Genomic DNA, 17,298 nt, shown 5'->3' on the forward strand with positions numbered 1-17,298 from the left:
GCGGGGTTTTCATCTCGTCACGTGTCTCCGGCTTCTTTTTCGTCTCAGTTAGTTTTATTCATTTATTTATTATCACTATTTTCCTTTTTTTCATTTTCAAAGATTAACGGATACGAGTCGCCGTACGGTCTCGGATCATACGAGATAAGACGTGGCTTTCCACAGGCACTTTTTTTTAATGCTCTAGCGCGAATCATCTTACATAGAATGGTCGTTCGTATCGCCCCGCTGATTCTCTCGTAGTCGTGAGATACGGATACTCTATTCTTGGCCTTTTCTTTTCCATTTCTTTTTCGTTTTAATAAATTCTTTACGGGAGGCTAAATATTCGGTGTGCCCGACAGAGTGTTTATAATTCTTCGACCGAAGTAGCCTTCGGCCATGGAATGCCAGAGGGGCGGCTGAGATTCTGAGACAAAGCCCCGTAGAATTTCTTCCCCTCTTCCCCGTTTTCCTCGAACAACCGACTAAATCTCTTTGGCATAGCGTTCAGCTCCTGTCAACTTCACCGCTTTGCTACGGTAAGTCCCTGCGGAGTAATTCGTACAGCGCGCCATTTTTTTTTTTTTTTTTTTCTCGATAACCGTGCGTTTAATGAAATCTTACGTTTTACCGGTTGTAATGCCGTGTGTACGTTTATTTCAATCCGTGGCACAGCGGCGGTTCAGGGGAAGAGAAAGGACCGAGTCAGATTAGAGGGAAGTTTATCCGATGAAAGATAAAACGTCGTGCCGCCCCGTTGACTTTTCAACTATATACCTATTCCTTCACCATCTTCGGTACGAATAAGCGGAATTCGAGGAAAGATTGTTATTTGAGACTCCTATCAGAAGGCGAAACCCTCCCCGTTTACGGATACGTTGATCGTGAATATTCACTTCGAGTTTCGCCCATTTGGAGAATCTGACATTTATTCAGGACTGCGCGGACTAACATTTTTCATCTTCTTTTTCTTCTTTCCTCTCCTTCTTTTTCCATTCTCAAGATTCTCAGGATCAGGATACGATAAATTTTGTCAAACATCTGAAATAATTTCGTAGTGTAAAAAATGAGAAATCGACGAGTAGTGTAACGTCCGCATTGCAATTCGGACAAAACGAAAGCCATATGGGGGATTAATAACGCTGTCGATAAATCTAACGCGTATATACCATAGTCGGGTCAACGGCTGACCCCCTTGAGAACCTGGAGCCTTGAACCGCGCATATGGAAGTCGACGAGGAGTCTCTCCTCTGTATCGCGTACTTAAAAATTGCCGGTAAGATGGAGAGAAAATAAATAACCGTAGGAGACGAGAGAAGGAACTACGTAAGAATGTGTGGTACATATATGAAATCTCGACACACGTATACAATACGGCTGCCACGGATGTAGGTGTACGCACGTATATAACTGTATGTATGTATGCGCGGCCAACCAATTACCTGCAAATTGACAAACTGACAGTTTGACGCATGTCCCGTGACCAAGCTGAAGAGGCACGCGCGTATACGATGATCAAGAAAAAGATCCTCGTAGGCACCTATGTATACCTACCTGTACGCGTAGCTTGGTCAACGAGGAACACCAGAAACGAGAGACGAGAGACGAGGAATAAGATAAACGGATAGAATTGAGCCGCAAATCTAACACGCGGAAGGAGAACCGTCGGATGGAACATACGATGTGATAATAATTCCCATAGTGTTCGCGGAGGATGCTTCACTTCATCCGTACGTCGCGTCGTCTTGGTCAAAGTTGAAGCTCTCTGATAACTGATGGACCAGAGTGCGGAAGGCTCATTCTTACCCCATGTCAACTGGTGTCCCTTTGAAGAAAGAAGTATCAAAATTGTCGTTTCTGGTTTGCACAGGATTTTCGCAAATTCCCAAAAATGCCGAATTTTTTCCCCTGGAATTACATTTGTCCCGCTTAGCGGAATCGACTCGCGGTCAAAATCGTTCGTAGCTATGATGTTTGAATAGAGAATCTCAGACGGCATTTTCGGATCAGAGGAAGAAAAAAAGAAACAAAAGTGTGCAGCTCTGGCAAAAAATAATATTGAAATTTTTACTTCATGAATATTGTACGCATATCTACGTAATTATAAAGGTGGACTACATATTTCACTCGCGGCCATTTTGAAATACTTAAGCCACGTATTTATATTACACGATTATTATAGGATTCTGGTGCATAATTCCTTATGGGATTGCTGCAGCGACTGCATTCATTGCGGTATGCAGGGGAGTAGTTTGCAGGGTGCATGATTATTGCGTCTCGCGTGCATAAGTTGGTGAAGTATACATATAATGCATAATGTATTATAGGTATATAGGCGCTAGCCATGGTGCAGATTACAATTTATAATTTATTGCCAATTTATGTGAAATATCTCATCTCATTTTTATCTGCTTTATATAGATATATATATATATCGTAGCCGCTTACGCACACATCTTCACCTACTCGCAGTCGCCGTTCTGCTCCTCGTGCAAAAAATTGTAAAAATAAAAGGTAGACGCTGTACGTTATGAAAATATAAAATATGTAAATATTTCTCGCGTTTGGATAGGCTGCGCGTAATTTACCTCCGTAGCACATACGAACCGACGATGTAACCAACGATAATTTAAATACCCATCCGAACGAGAAACAAAGTCGAAAGATGTTGGACATACACCTACTTTGGCAAGGATGATGAGTAAGGTCAGTTTAGTTTGCGGTTTGTAATAAAGCTACGGGTCGTAGGTTTGGATGAGGAATTCGAAGAAGGGTCTGGCCGAGGCATTTCCGGTCGTCCAGCATCAAGCCGAGTATACGAGAAGTTTGGATTAATTCATCGGTTATCCCGAAACCCCGTACCTGTTCAAAACTATGAACTGAATATCCGCCGCGCGTAAGGGACTTCTGCTCCCTTAAGATTTTCGATGCTCGGTCCGATATGGAACACGAGACGGATGTAACAAAATAATAATAATAATGCACAAAAGTAACCCTTACCCAAAGTTACATTGATATATTTAGGGTGCTTCTTGCCAACATTCTTACACGGGGCTTCTCTCGGATACTTTTTCCTTTTTCATAAACCGGAACTGGAAATGGTTAGCAATGTAGTTCAACTTCGGTGGCGGATGTGTAGGAAGGTAGCCACACGAGAAAAAGGAGAAGAAAATAAGAAAGCCATCCGCGACGTTTTTCTTTTACACGTGTTCGTTAAATGGGCCATATTTACAATAGGTTACCTGCATCGATTAATAGGAAATATAATATATGAAATTCTTTCATCGTTGGACGTATATGAATTTAGCAATTTAGCACGATTACAAGGTGTTCACGTACGTTGCCGCTGCAGTTCAAGTTCGTTCGAAGCTACCTTGGTAACCAGATATCCCTTGCGTGCTCCATGATGTTTGCCTCCAGCTGCACTATACATACTTATGGTATTCCAGTACATACGCATACACGAACGACTACCTATGTATTAATTATATGTTTATTGTACACCGCGATAGCTGTATTTCTATCGTACATACGGGTATGTGTGTACACACGGTACATGTTGCACCAACCGCTTTCGTTACATACGCGTGTTGCTGACGTCACAAGTCCATCATATACCTGTACGTGTAATACCATATACTAATATTGTTTTATTCCGTCGGTTCTCTCTGTGTGGTTCCTATGTACATTCCGCGAACGTGAAGGTCGAACCGCTGCAACGCACCCATAAAGATATTATACCTACGTATGGGGAATTGCACGTCATTTCGACAAACTAATAAAGTCACCCCCTCAGTTTCTTTTCACGATAGCTCTTGCTTCAAAACACTCTCGTCGAAATTTTCAGTCCAACCGTTTTCGAGCAATGAATTCTTTGAAATTCAAAACAGTAGGGTGATCGATTTTTTTTCAAAAAACTCTTGAAAGTATTTTACTCGACCAACGATCACGAATTTCGGTTTTCGAAAATTCAAAACTTAACAACAGGTGGAGAGAGGAGAATCACAAAAGTGTTTTGAATCAAAATCGAAGAGAGTGACTTTTTTGGTTTGTCTTATGATGCGGAAGATTGCACCATTTTTCTGTCTTTTTTTCCGAGAAGTATCGATTTTCAAACCTGCATCGTTGCGAACAGTAGCCGCAATTTATTTCGCGAGTGCAAGAATCTCGAATGAAAACATCCAGCGATATGAGAATAATGAAAAGAGCGGCGTCTGCTGAGGAGTCGGAGGGGTGGCTCGTGCAAAGGCAAGCAGATGCGGAATGACGTAACCGATCGGCAATGCTGCATCCGATCGTGCCATGCCCACGCAAATCGGGGACAAGGCAATGAAATGAGAACTGAAACGCGACTGAAACGCTAATTACAATTTACAACTTATAATACGGTGGCGCGACCGCCTTGTCTATATTACATACGGGTACTAGCACCGCGATGTTCTGTTATCTGATTTGGCGCCAGCCAGGTTACTTGAAATATTAGAATCTAGAACCCGTATGAATTTCATAAAAATAAGAATAGGGAGAATGAGAAAATACGAACGAATAAATGTGAAAAAAAGGAGCAACAAAAATTGCTAAAAATTTTGCGGTTCCGAATATTAGTTCAGTTAAAAATTATGGGGGGCTCCTACTTTTCTTCTCCGAACCAAATAATGACGAGTGACGAGATGCCCGATATGGTCCCGGTTTTATGGTCGTTACGTAACCACGAGAATTATATTCCGCACAGACGAATATATACGTGCGCTACCCGCAAGTCACGTGATGGAAGCGAACAGCATCTCTTACTACACGTACCGAGCGTATATTTACGCGTGCGTATTTTCACGTGTACGTACATACCGAGAGAGTTGCGAGATACAACCCGTTCCTTATGTACACCTAATTCTCGGTATTATAATACGTATAATAATATACGCCAATTCTTGCAGCATCGATTACCCCGCCGCAGCGCAGTTCATACGCGATTCTCGCGCATAACGTATTTAATCTTGAAATCATTTTGCACCGCGGATTGTTTCCTCATACCTTTCCGAGATGTGCATAGATCGCAGCGATTCGTACCGCATGTTTATATTCGTTAGCCGCAAGTTTTTAGGAAATTGTTTTCTATTTTTTTTTTTTTTTCTCATCCTACGCAGATCGACGCGCGTAGGATCCAACGTGTGCAATGGACATGATTTTTTTTTTTCAATAATTGGGAACGAATAACGTTGCGAAAAATTTTAGAAAATTTTTTCTTCCTAGGGATCTCGAAGTATTACCTCGTACACGTATATCGCTGCCGAGTCGACGTATGGGATTTGAAATTTAAATTAGTCGAAATTAGTTTACGCTCGACTCGGCGCCATTTTTTTTCCTCCCTCCCCCCCTGTATCTTTCCGCAAATTGTTTAATACACCTACCTAATGAGCCGAGCTTTTAGAATCACAATGCCTACACGTTGTTCGCGTGTAATATATAATTATATTATATACGGGCTGGCGCGTTGTGTGTTGTTAAATTAATTAGAAGGAATTCCGCAACATTGCGCGCGATATTGTGCTATAGAGTTACAATGATCTTCGTCATTATGTTTGTTCTTAAGGCGACTCGCTCGCCTCTCGACATCGCGGGACCCTCTAGCCGATTCCTGAGCCGGTTAATTAACGTCGTTGACCTCCCGCGCAAGGAAATAGTCAACGCGCTACCGCGCGTCCGTAGTAAATTAGGTAAGAAAAAGATCGGAATCAAAATAAAATAATTACAACACTTTTCGCCTCGTCGTACCACCAGTAAGTATATGCACAAAGCACAAAGATTCGCGGGCCATTCTGTTTTCGGTAGAAAAAAAAGCCGATCTCGAAGCCTCATGACTGCTCGAAAGACTGAGGTAAAGAGTTGCAAAAAAAGCATTTGAAAGGTTGAAGTTCCACCTTCGAGATGCTTTCGGTCGATTCGTATTGCGTTTCATTGTTCATCAGTTAGACTCTCCTCGATCAGCTCATGTCGAAAAGGCGAATTGAACTTTTTACTTCGAGAAGGTGCACCGGGTGCCCGAGTCGATGGATTTGAATTTTCCCGACGTCGTCTTGAAGGATGTACACGTTTGAAAATATCGAATAACGTCGGTGATTACGATATGCTCGTATCTCGAATAATTTTACAAGCGTGCGGTTTATCACATACCATTTATATGATAGCCGTACCCCATCACTAAATTTTTCTACTCGTAACGATCGTCCGGCGACGATCATTGCGGGGGAAGTCGTGCAACCCCGCTCCAGGGTGCCGCGAACTTTACAACACACAGGCACTCGAGTAGTAACACGTGTCAGACGGTGCGTACAGACGTAAAGCTTTAATGGCACGCGACCCGGAAACGCATAAAATCAAAGTAAGATTTACGCTCATTTCGGCGTATTATATAGGCGCAGTTAGACGACGACTCCGCGTCGCAGAACCGAGTCGAACGACTATGAGATTATTTATATCGACTCTACGTTATTCCTATGGATGCACTCGACGAGTCAAAAAATGAACATCATTCTAGATTTACAAGGAAAGCTCGTTCGGTTGTAACTTATTGTTAGTCTCGTGTACGCGGGTATACGTACACCGCGGAGCACGCTGCTGCGCGTCTTTTTTCCCTTCGATTTTCTCAAGTTTTGTTTTTTTACGTGTATTTCGGATAACGAGGGACTCGCGCGCGCCCACTCGTGTGTTACGATGGATTTGACGGAGGATCATATTTATGTGGAATTAATGCCGTTCATAGGCTCGTTACAGCACGGTTGCATCCCGAGAACCCGCGCGTATAAGATATGGTAGTTTTGTCACACGAAAATTATGGCGGACTCGTATTATACCCACAGCGGGCGTCGCGACGACGTCCCGCTACTTTTTGACCGTTTACACGTGTAAACGTGTACGCGTGTACACACGTTTTGCAGCGAACACAAAGTCGACGTACGTCGATCTTCGTATTTATCGTTATCCCGTTTTTATTATCGAACCTGCATCGTATTATTGATTCGATTTTTGAACCGAAAGTTATAGAACTCCCATAATATCGCATTATCTCGTTTTCAACAACTCGAGAATCCGAACCTGCCACCCGAATTGATCGACTCGCTGAATTGATCCAGTTGTCAGGGATTTTTCGTTGCCTGATGCTATTCGTTGGTATACGTGCTAACCGATACCCGGCCATTTCGTGGTTGAAATAATTGAGAGAGAGAAAAAAAAGATTTGTTTTTTTCATCCGTCGTCTTGTACTATAACTTGATTCATTCAACTATGAAAGATATAGGTATGTAATAGCTGCACGCGAGACATCGAACTACGCGAAATTCCTTTGAATGAGCTGCAGGCTATAGCAATGTTTTGTACCCGCGTTCTCTTACGCAATACCTTATTCGAAAGAATGAGACCACTCACTACGGCTGTAGGTATAATACCTCCGTACTCTCGCATCGAGTAAGTCGACGCGTAGTAGTGGAATCGAACGAACGACGAACAATTTTGTTCGAATAGAATTTCGATGGGAGAATATTTTCAGGGGCTTTCTTCACTGGATTACCTGAGTCAAATTTTTTTCTGCAAGATCGAAATTTGACAAGAAAATGTCACGTACGTAGCTGAATTTTGAAAGAACTCTCGATCGTCCGAAATCAAACCGATATCCGATGACTGTTCCGATGATGAATTGTAATATATGCAATTATTACGATATTCTCAAAGTATGTCAGCGTGGCTTGTTTTTGCGCGGGGATTGTTTTTACATTTCGCTGTTACGTATCTACATCTTGAGGTTTGTGACACGTTGTGCGCGCGCGGATCAACTTAACCCGTTCTATTCTTCGGTGGAGAATAAGTTTGAGGTGTTTATGCGCGTGTATATTAAAGAGTTTCCTACGGCGAAGGTACAGCAGCGAGTGCTCCAGATAGCGTCATGCTCTATTGAGGAGGGATTTTAACGCTACGGTGCGGACGCTGCAGCTGCATCGGATATCTCTACGTTCGTAATGTAATACTACACGGGGAAACGCACTTCTGAATTATTAACGCCAGGATTATTGAAGTTTAATAGGGTTTGATCGATTCCGTTAGAATAATGGAGAAGGTATCATTACACCGTTGGTAAAAACATTATCTACATTACCCGCGTCCCTAGGATACGATCCGATGCCCTCGTATGGATTCCTTCATTTTTTCATTCGAACATTCGTTCATTTTTTTCAATTTGCGACCGCCATTCGTCTTGACTCTCGAGTCGGGATGGATTTTTCATAATTTGAATGAAACTTGGGAAGAGGTTTGAAATGAATTCGGATGAACAATTCTTTCCCTACAATTTACATCGTACGTCTATTGGCGTAGGACTATACTTATCGGGAAGGTACGATATAGGCGGGGTATTCGAGGGAGGGGATGAAGAAGGCGGAGGAGTAGTTTTACCTTCGGAACTTCGTTACCTGTGCAGCAGGTCCGGGGTATCGTTTTGATCGGAGATCCACTTGAGGCTCCGTTTGGTCCGGCTTGGTTATTTTTAGCTTTTGCCCCGGAGCGATGCAGCAGCGGCAACAACCATCCGCGCTTCCTCTTGAACCACACGTATGTACAACGTATGTACACGCCTATATACCCGCGTGGGAGAAACGGACAACAACCCACCGAAAATGAGAATTCCTCGACACCGCGAGACGACCGACGAAGTAACCGATATACAACACGATGATCTTCGCTTCTGCGCTACGTTTTCGTCGCGTATTACGTTTTCCGTACGTATACCCGCGACTCGTGATCGTGTCCAAGTTTTTCTTTTCTTTTTCTTCTTTTTGTTTCTCTCATTCCAATTGACACCGTGATCGAAGACGTCGCCTGTACCCACCGGGACAGTAACGTCTTCCTGGAATCATTCCGCCCTGACCCTCCCCTTTCCACACGGGATTCCAGGACCCCGTGACCTTTGATGCCACGCTGTCGCGCTGCATCTGGTACTAACTATTCTCGCTCGTATCAACTCCATCTCGTCCTTCCGTCCATTCCTCGATCATAATAAAAGGCGAGAATTCTTTTTGGAATTTTTCTTTTTCCCTTTTTGCGAAACTTGTATTGCTGGAAGGAAACGGTATTTCGTTGAAGAAAAAATTTTAATTGACGTTATTCAGCGGGATTTAAAAAAATCGTTCAGCGTTGCACTTTCTTTGAGTCTAATCATGTGTGCAGCTCCGATTCACAGACGTCTTATTGTTACCATTGCATTTTCGGAACGAAAATTATTTGCCCAAATGTATGGTTTGAGCTTTCACTAAAAATTCTTTATACTTTTATCGAACTTCTTTGGATTTTTACTCACGTGTCTCAGGTAAGGTTAGAAACGGCCAAGAAATTTGTAATACCAATAAGCGTTCGATGCTTGCTCAATGAGTAAACTTTGGTTGGGGAAAAAAAAATGAAAGAGAACTAACTAATGAATATTAAGATAATAGGTATGTACGAGGTACTCGAACATTACGTGTACGTGTACACGTTGATTACACGGAGGACGTATAATCGTGAACGTCACAAAAGTAATTATACATCAAGATCGGAATTTCCACGTCGCGCACGTCTATTAGTAAAGAATTCCGTAATCTTTTCATCGGACGATCATCGGTTTACCCTGTCGAATGCGATCTCATCGTACGACACTTATGTATAATTTGTTGACCGCACGACGTTTTCTATTTTTTTTCTCATCTCAGTTTCTTTCTTCTGTTCCTTCCATTCGTCAGTTATAAGGATAATAAAACAGCCGTAATTACTCGCTTTTGCAAAATGCTTTCCCAAGTTTTTTTGCCCATCATATATGGATCAGGATAATAATCCCTCGGATGGGTATCCCATGTGCAGCTTCGAAGTGGTCAGTTGTGAATGTTTCTCTGTATTTTTGAATATTTGACGAATTGAAATCGCTTCGATTTTTTTTTTTTTCGAAAATTATTCACAGGCCACGTGGGTCGCGAATTTTTCGAAACGATCACGTATCGTATTTAAAATAGCCCCACCCCGTATGTCGAATAGATTAAACGTACGTACGTAGCGCTTGTTAATATTTGTATGAATACCCGTTGGGTTCACAAATATCATGGCGGTTGGACCCATCGGGTTCTCGGGGTACGGTACATAGAATCAGAGGTGTACCTACGGGTATACGGAGGTACGTTACCCATACGAGAAAAGGGTATGGCGAAGAGGCGTGCGTTCCACAACCAGTTATCACAATGACCGAGGCTTATATCCTCGAATTTCGTACCGGCGTGGAGGAGGAGGAGGAGGAGGAGGAGGAGCAGAACGAGGTGAACGAACTCTATAAATTGGAGAAAGCTCACCTGGATAGGTGCACCATTCATGTGCGATGTTTGATTTTATTCACTTTTTACGCCACGTCAATTTATATGGCAATCGGGTTTATTTTTAGCACGAGTGGCTCCACCGGGATACCTATATATATATACACGTATGCCTATACACGCGCGCGTATCGCTATACGTTTCGTTTACCGTGTCATAATCTTTTTATTTGCACAGGTTCGTTTCCGATGGTTTTAATTCCGATCTATTCGCGTCACATTTTTGTCGTTCTCGCGGATGATAATGGCCCGGTTTCTCGCTACACCGCGCCTAATACTTTCGAACCTATGAGGGGGTCTGTAGTTTCTTCTCGGAAGAAGGGCTAAGTACGGTCCAGGTTTAAGTATATATAGTTAAACTTAAATTAGATGGGAATGGGCGATAGTAACCTTAAGGCGGACGGATGGAGTTTAATCAAGCATCATAATGAAGCGGGCCAAGTCACCACATATGGCGCAACCGCGTTTCACCGCCGTCGTCATCTTCGTGCTGACTTTGTTCGTTTTATTCTTTTTCCTTCGATTCGTGTTTTACCTTTTTTTTTTCTCAGTCTTTCGTAGCGATAAAAATTACGTCCACGCTGGTAATGTAGATCCGTTAATTAACGCACTTGGCTTTGGAATACTAGCTTATTCCTGTTTTGTTTCAACAAACTTCCAGCGTTACTTTTGTTCCCTTGCCTCTTATTGTATACGACCGTTCGCTCCAGATGCGCTGCAATTTCGGAGACTTCAATGCCCCGAAAGCCGCGGCCATGACACCGTCTCATCAATCGCATGTAAAATCGCGCCCGATCGATACGGATTGCGGAAAAGTTATTATTTTTCTATTTTCAAAAAATAATTCATTTTCATCCACGTACCGGGATACGCCACTCATATTCGATATCCAGGTTGGATCGGCACTAGCGAACCTACACCGTGTACACATATATTTTCAATCGCAACTCCTATCAAATATTACTTTATTGGTACCTATATACGTACATAATTATACCATTTCTTCTTCGGTACGCCGTTGGTGCGAACATTGTACGTCGCGGTATGTTTTACGATATTCCGATGTGTGTAATAAAGGTGATTATCCCGTCGATCGATTTTCGTTTTTTTTTCGAAGAACTTCCTGCCCAGATGCCGATCGAACACCTAATCAGCTACATAGTATCTCGCGCAGCTTCGGCAGGAAATCACTTCCGTTAACGGTAATAAATAGGGGTACACGTATCGGTATCGGTATGCATGTATAGCCGGTGGCCGTAACGTGAGTACCGAATGACGAAATAGAGCTTTGCATTTTTCGTGAAACGAATCATTTACCGAACATTGAACGAAGTCGTAGGTGAAACGTTCGGAATCGAATCACGAGAAAAATTGTAACCAATAGAAATAGGTATTTTATTCACACCGTAAATATGTCGCATTAATTTTTCAGATACTTTTCGTCACAGATTTACGTCTGGTATACATGAGTATTTTTTTCCTCGCTTTTATAGCTCAATTTATCACTTCGACTTTACAGGGATTCTCAGGTCGAGTTCGGTGGGGTGGTTTTTCTGAAATGAATAAAAAATGAAAGGCATGAAAAAAGATCAACAAAAGAAAAAACGAATAAGTGAACTAAAAATAAAATCCATACCTGGTGCAGCAGGGAACGTAGCACAGTAGCTCGCCATTATATTCATATTATAATCTCATCAGGGGACCACCCTAACCGGCCAGCCAGAGATTATTATACTATATACGTATACCTACATGCGTGTATACACGAGAGCCCATAACTTTGAAATATAGTGTATGGCGTGGTATGTGTATATGTGTAATAAATGCCTAATACCCATCGAAATTCCGCTTGTGTATTATGTCTATCGCGCGTCTGTGATAATTACATGAATCAAGGACCCTGAGGAATTTTCGTCACTTGAAAAAAAAAAAAAAAAAATAAACGAGATAAAAGATTTTTTAGAAGTCAGAAAACGAAGATGGAAGAAAAAAAATTATATTCAACGTCCTGGCGGCGCCGCTGGCATATTCGGAGCTTTTGCATTTGCGTTGATGTATAAATCTACGATTTAACCTTGCCCTCGGCAATCCAAACGATTAAATACATACTTATCGTTAATCTCGATGATGTTGCGGAAACTACGACACGACCCCGCTTTCGGGTTAAAATCGTCCCCTTTTGCAAAAGAATATTCAACGATGCATTACGTAAATTTACCGACAGCTAAAATCTACGCGGACATTATAGTGAAAAAGATGAGCTTTTGAAAAAAGATCGGTAAGATTTGACCTCGGTACGTGCGTATCTGACAAAATGATTTCGTGCGATCCGCTTACGAAATACGATCGAGTCTCACCGCGTCATTCGATGACGAAGATTATTTTTTAAATACCTGCGGGACCAGCAGCGGTCGAACGGAATTCCGGGGACCAGCGATCCGGAGATCATCGTCAGCCCGGGCTGCAGGCAGCTTATACGACAAATTTTTCTGACCTTTGACCCGAATTGTATTCATTAACCATTCACTGCTACCGCATCTGATACAGCGAAATGTTTCGGATGTGGGGGTCGTTTTGGCACCGGAATAATCGAATCTGTAGTGAGAAAAATTTATTTACAAAAAGTGAAAAGCAACTGATATTATTTTTACGTTGTATACTTTCTCCAATTTTAGAAGACTTTTTTTTCGCGGGATACGTTATTACGTCGGTTCGCGCAGGTACCTCTGTACTCTGTACTCAACTGGTGCAAAAGCTCTGCTACAGATATACCACCGTACGCACGTTTAACGTTGACCAGAAGACGTACGAACGAAAGTGGTTCGGATGGACGGTTGGTCGTCCCTTCGAGAACTGACCGGAGCGCGGTAGCCTCTTTCACATTACCTACTCGTACTTATATAAGCTCGGAAGGATTGAATTACGGGTCGTATAATGAGGCTGGACAATAAATAAATGAATAAATAAATAAAAAGAAATAGAGAAAATAACGATGAAAAAGAAAATTTTTAAAAAACAACAACAAAAAAAAAAAAAAAAACTGTTAAAAAAGGCAACATCTCGTGTTCTCCGGTGCGTGGAGAGCGTACCGCATCAGCGCCGTGTGTATCGGAGAGAGGAAAGGGGTACAAGGATCAAACCGTCCTACTCCTCTTTCCTTTTTTTTTTTTTTTTTTTCCTCCTTCTTCTTTTCCTTTTTATTTTCTACAAGAGATGGGGGAAACCCCATCGTATACACGTCTTTCCGTCTCTCGGCTCACCGTCGTCGCTCTGCCGCTGATGCTGCATTCCAGCCTCGGGAGATGGTCGAGATTGTTGCCAGGATTGTTATGATTATTACGCCATGGAATGTCCCTGTCTCAACCTCTGCATGCAACGGACCAACTCAACGAGTATCTTTTTTTTTTCTCAGTTTTATTTATTTATTTTTTCTTCGATATACATTTACCTACCGAGGGATGCCGGGATGCGGGTGGGTCGCTCGGGGTTGGAATTTTCCAATTTTTCAAATTTGTCATTTTTTTTCTTTTTGTTTTCAACTTTGTTTCATTCATGCTTGCGATATTCAAAGTCGTCGAATTCTTGTACAACCGTATCGGTAGGTACCCTGTAATGGATTGGATTTTTTTTTTATTCTCGTTGACGAAGAATCCAGAGTCAGCGACGTTCGCGCGATGACAGTGGGGTACGTTTGAGATACATGGCGTGTTGAGAGCGGAAGTGATTATACGGTTTGTTTAGAACTCGTCGATCGGCAAAGGCGTGGCGAATAGCCTAATTCTCCATGAATATGTTTGATCACGGGAAAAGATATGTGAATAGTTTTTTTTATTTTAGCGTTGCTTTGTGCGATCGAACGATCCGATCGGGGGACTGATTTACGGATTTTACAACGGCAAATGAAACGTGAAATGAAACGTGCAATGAAACGTCTCATTAATGTTTAAATTGTCATTCGCGGACGTTGGAATTCGCCGATTGTGAGGAACGGATGAAATCTCAACTCCCACGGGATACCGAAACGGGTGTGATTCGACTGGATATAACAGCACTGATTTCCGAAATAATTGAAATGAAAATTCCGATGGAATATTCGTTTTAAAAAAATCGGCCAATTTGAAAATCTGTACAGAATGAGGATCTTGGCAGATGTGCGTCAAATATGGATAACGCGACGAAAGTTCCACCCTAATTTCAACCGCGATAAAGAATACCGAATCTCCGCATGCGGACTTTGAGGGTAAAGCAACATCCTGACTGTTGGATCGCTCCGCGGCGTGGCGGCGCTGAACCGTCGTACATCCTACCTACCTCCTCGGAACACCCGAAGGACGACTGCATTCCACACTGCAACCTGGTAATACAAGGAACGGAGGGCGCGGAGTGGGACGTACCTTAATTTTTCTTCATCCTTCCATGCCCTTACCTTACCTTACTTTGTCTTAAGCCGCGTTCAGACCAGATATACCACAGCTGCATTATCTTCCAGCGGCTCCTGCGCTGCCGCTTCGGTCCCGCCGCAGCTGCACTAAAAATACAATCATGTAGATACTGCACATGACTGGTACATATAGTTGCTGTGAAATGCACCGCCACCATCGACTTCTTTCGCATTTGTATATTACTCGATTTGTTTTTTTCTTTTTTTCACTTTTGTTTTTTCGAAAATTTTCTCTTCTTGTATTCATCTCGGCGAGTACGTCGAACCATAAAATCCATGTTCACGGTCACTCAGTCCACGAATGACCCTTTCGGAGGTCGTTTTGCATCCCGCCACTGGGGCAGGGTCATCGAGTCAGCTTATAAAGTCGTCGATGTACAGATAGGAATTAAGGTGTACGAATGATTCGATGAATGGTTGTTTTTTTTTTGTCCTTCTTTTCTTACAGGACGCTTAAGTTTAATTGTTAGTTTTCCAAACCTTCGCAGAGGATGGGCCCTCACCTATCTCACATCGCTTCAATTACGGTTGAAAATCGATAATGTGGATTACGATCCACCGATTCTCAGCCATCGATATCTAATTGTAAAACATGATGCAGAAAATAGTTACGGGAATGAAATGAAATCGAATTATAACCGTATGGGTGTAATACATCTTATTTCAACCGATTTGCGTTCATTGATGGTTTACCTAGACGTACGTTTAATGTCTTCTTTTTATTTTAAAGTTACGTATGACGTATGCTACGTTTATCGTGATTGACGTTTTCCATTTATTATTCTGTTACAGGCTAATCAACCGTGACTTCGGGAAGAGGGGGACCCAGCGGACAGGGGAATATAGGTATACACTTATCATATCGTATGTAAATATATCACATGTGTATATCGCATTTACCTACATGCACGTCGTTTCTGGGACTGCCGTATACAGGGCGTTGATGAATAATTGTGTAAAACTTGAAGAGGAGATAAAGTAGAATGAAACACTGAAAATCTGACAATGAGATTAGTAACCCATGTTGGTAAACGTCGCGTTCAGGCGTTCGAGGGCATCGAAGGTCGTAGGCAAAGAGCGTAGACGAGGCTTGGTCATTGGCAACCCAACGCGCGTCCCCAACTCGAAAGCTGTAATACGCTCACAATTCGAAAGACGAAACCTTTGGGTTGAGGTCCATTAGTATTGTATGTTATTCATCAATTTTCAAGTAATGCAAATAATCACCATAATTGTCGGTCATCGGGCGAATAACCTGCGACCTTCGACGCACTTAGACGCCTGAACGCGACGATTCGGGGCATGGGTTGCTCGAATCTAACATTACTTGTTTCAGTGCACTTTATCACCCCCTCGAGTTTTGCACAATTATTCATCAGAACCCTTCGTATACCATAGGTGCTGTAATAACATCTGCGGTAAATTATACATGTAAATTAGGTATGTTATAATAACGCAGCTAAATTCTATGTGTGTATAATCTGACGGGAATTTGTAGTCGCAACTGCGTTATGCACCCGTAGTGAAACGAGAAGTGGATGCAATTGTAATTAAACAACTGCATAAGATCCGTTCATAAATACGTGAACATTAAACAAGAACGTCGCTACGATCACTTATGCTGTGTTATATACCCGCATAAATGCGTTGTCGTGTTCAATATGTTATAGTCAAAAAACAACAAAAAAAAAAAGAAAAAAGTTGAGAAAAAAAAAACGACGTTGGCATAATAGAATTGCGTAACCCTGCAGCGGCACCTCAGTCGCCGCGGAACGATTATTATATTCATCAGTTTACACGAATAATCGCTGCAATTATAAGGTGTACATGAAAAACTCAATTAGTTGTAAAGTGAAAAAAGAAATGGAGGAATGCGCTGTTATGACCCACATGATATTCACCGTATAAAATTTTGGATAAAATTGAAAGAGAGTAAAACGATTAGTTTTCATTCGGTTCAGGGAACTTTTTGAAAACGAATAAAATCCTGCGGTGTAAAATAGAGTCGAAGCAATTTCGGGCTCGAAATAATCGCTCCCCTGTATCGGCTTGATATATTAGACGGTTGAAAGTGATCCAGATTCGAGAGAGTGTGCAAGAACTGCCGGTGGATCGGATCGGACGCATATCCTTCGAATCTCCCGATGCAGCGGGAGAGCCGCCGCTCCTCGTCAACATAACTCTCTAGGATTCAATTATCGAACGCAGCGTGAAGGAAGCGCTCTACTCCTCTCGCGTATGAGACGGCGTAATATACCCTTCGTGCATTCATCCCGGAGACGAGAAACGAGTGAAATAATTTTTTTTTTATTAACGTGGGTGCAGCGCGTCGGTTTTTTTTTTTTTTTCTTTCCTCTTCTTTTTCTGGTCAGCGCACAGAAATTTCTATTCACCTACGTCCGCGCACAGACGGGGGCGACAAGTTCAAACGAATCATTTTCGAAAAAGAATTATCATTGACTGAAAATTTGGTAAGAAACTTTTGCTCCACGAGTCC

The 17,298-nt window shown here is 42.2% G+C and overlaps 1 protein-coding gene across 5 annotated transcripts in view; it reads left to right on the top strand.

Annotated features, from left to right (window-relative positions):
• Positions 1 to 17,298, top strand: part of LOC105684667 (protein expanded-like) — a 73,769-nt gene that overhangs the window by 8,155 nt on the left and 48,316 nt on the right. For 4 of the 5 annotated variants that reach the window (XM_048649818.1, XM_048649819.1, XM_012398213.3 and 1 more), the window contains exon 2: positions 15,594 to 15,647. The gene's annotated coding sequence lies outside the window, so the exon portion shown is untranslated. Of the gene's footprint in view, positions 1 to 14,763; positions 15,501 to 15,593; positions 15,648 to 17,298 lie in introns of those variants that run through there. The other variant, XM_048649817.1, reaches the window with a different exon arrangement.

Source organism: Athalia rosae, chromosome 2 (genome assembly GCF_917208135.1).
Source record: "Athalia rosae chromosome 2, iyAthRosa1.1, whole genome shotgun sequence".
Classification (NCBI taxonomy): Eukaryota; Metazoa; Arthropoda; class Insecta; order Hymenoptera; family Athaliidae; genus Athalia; species Athalia rosae.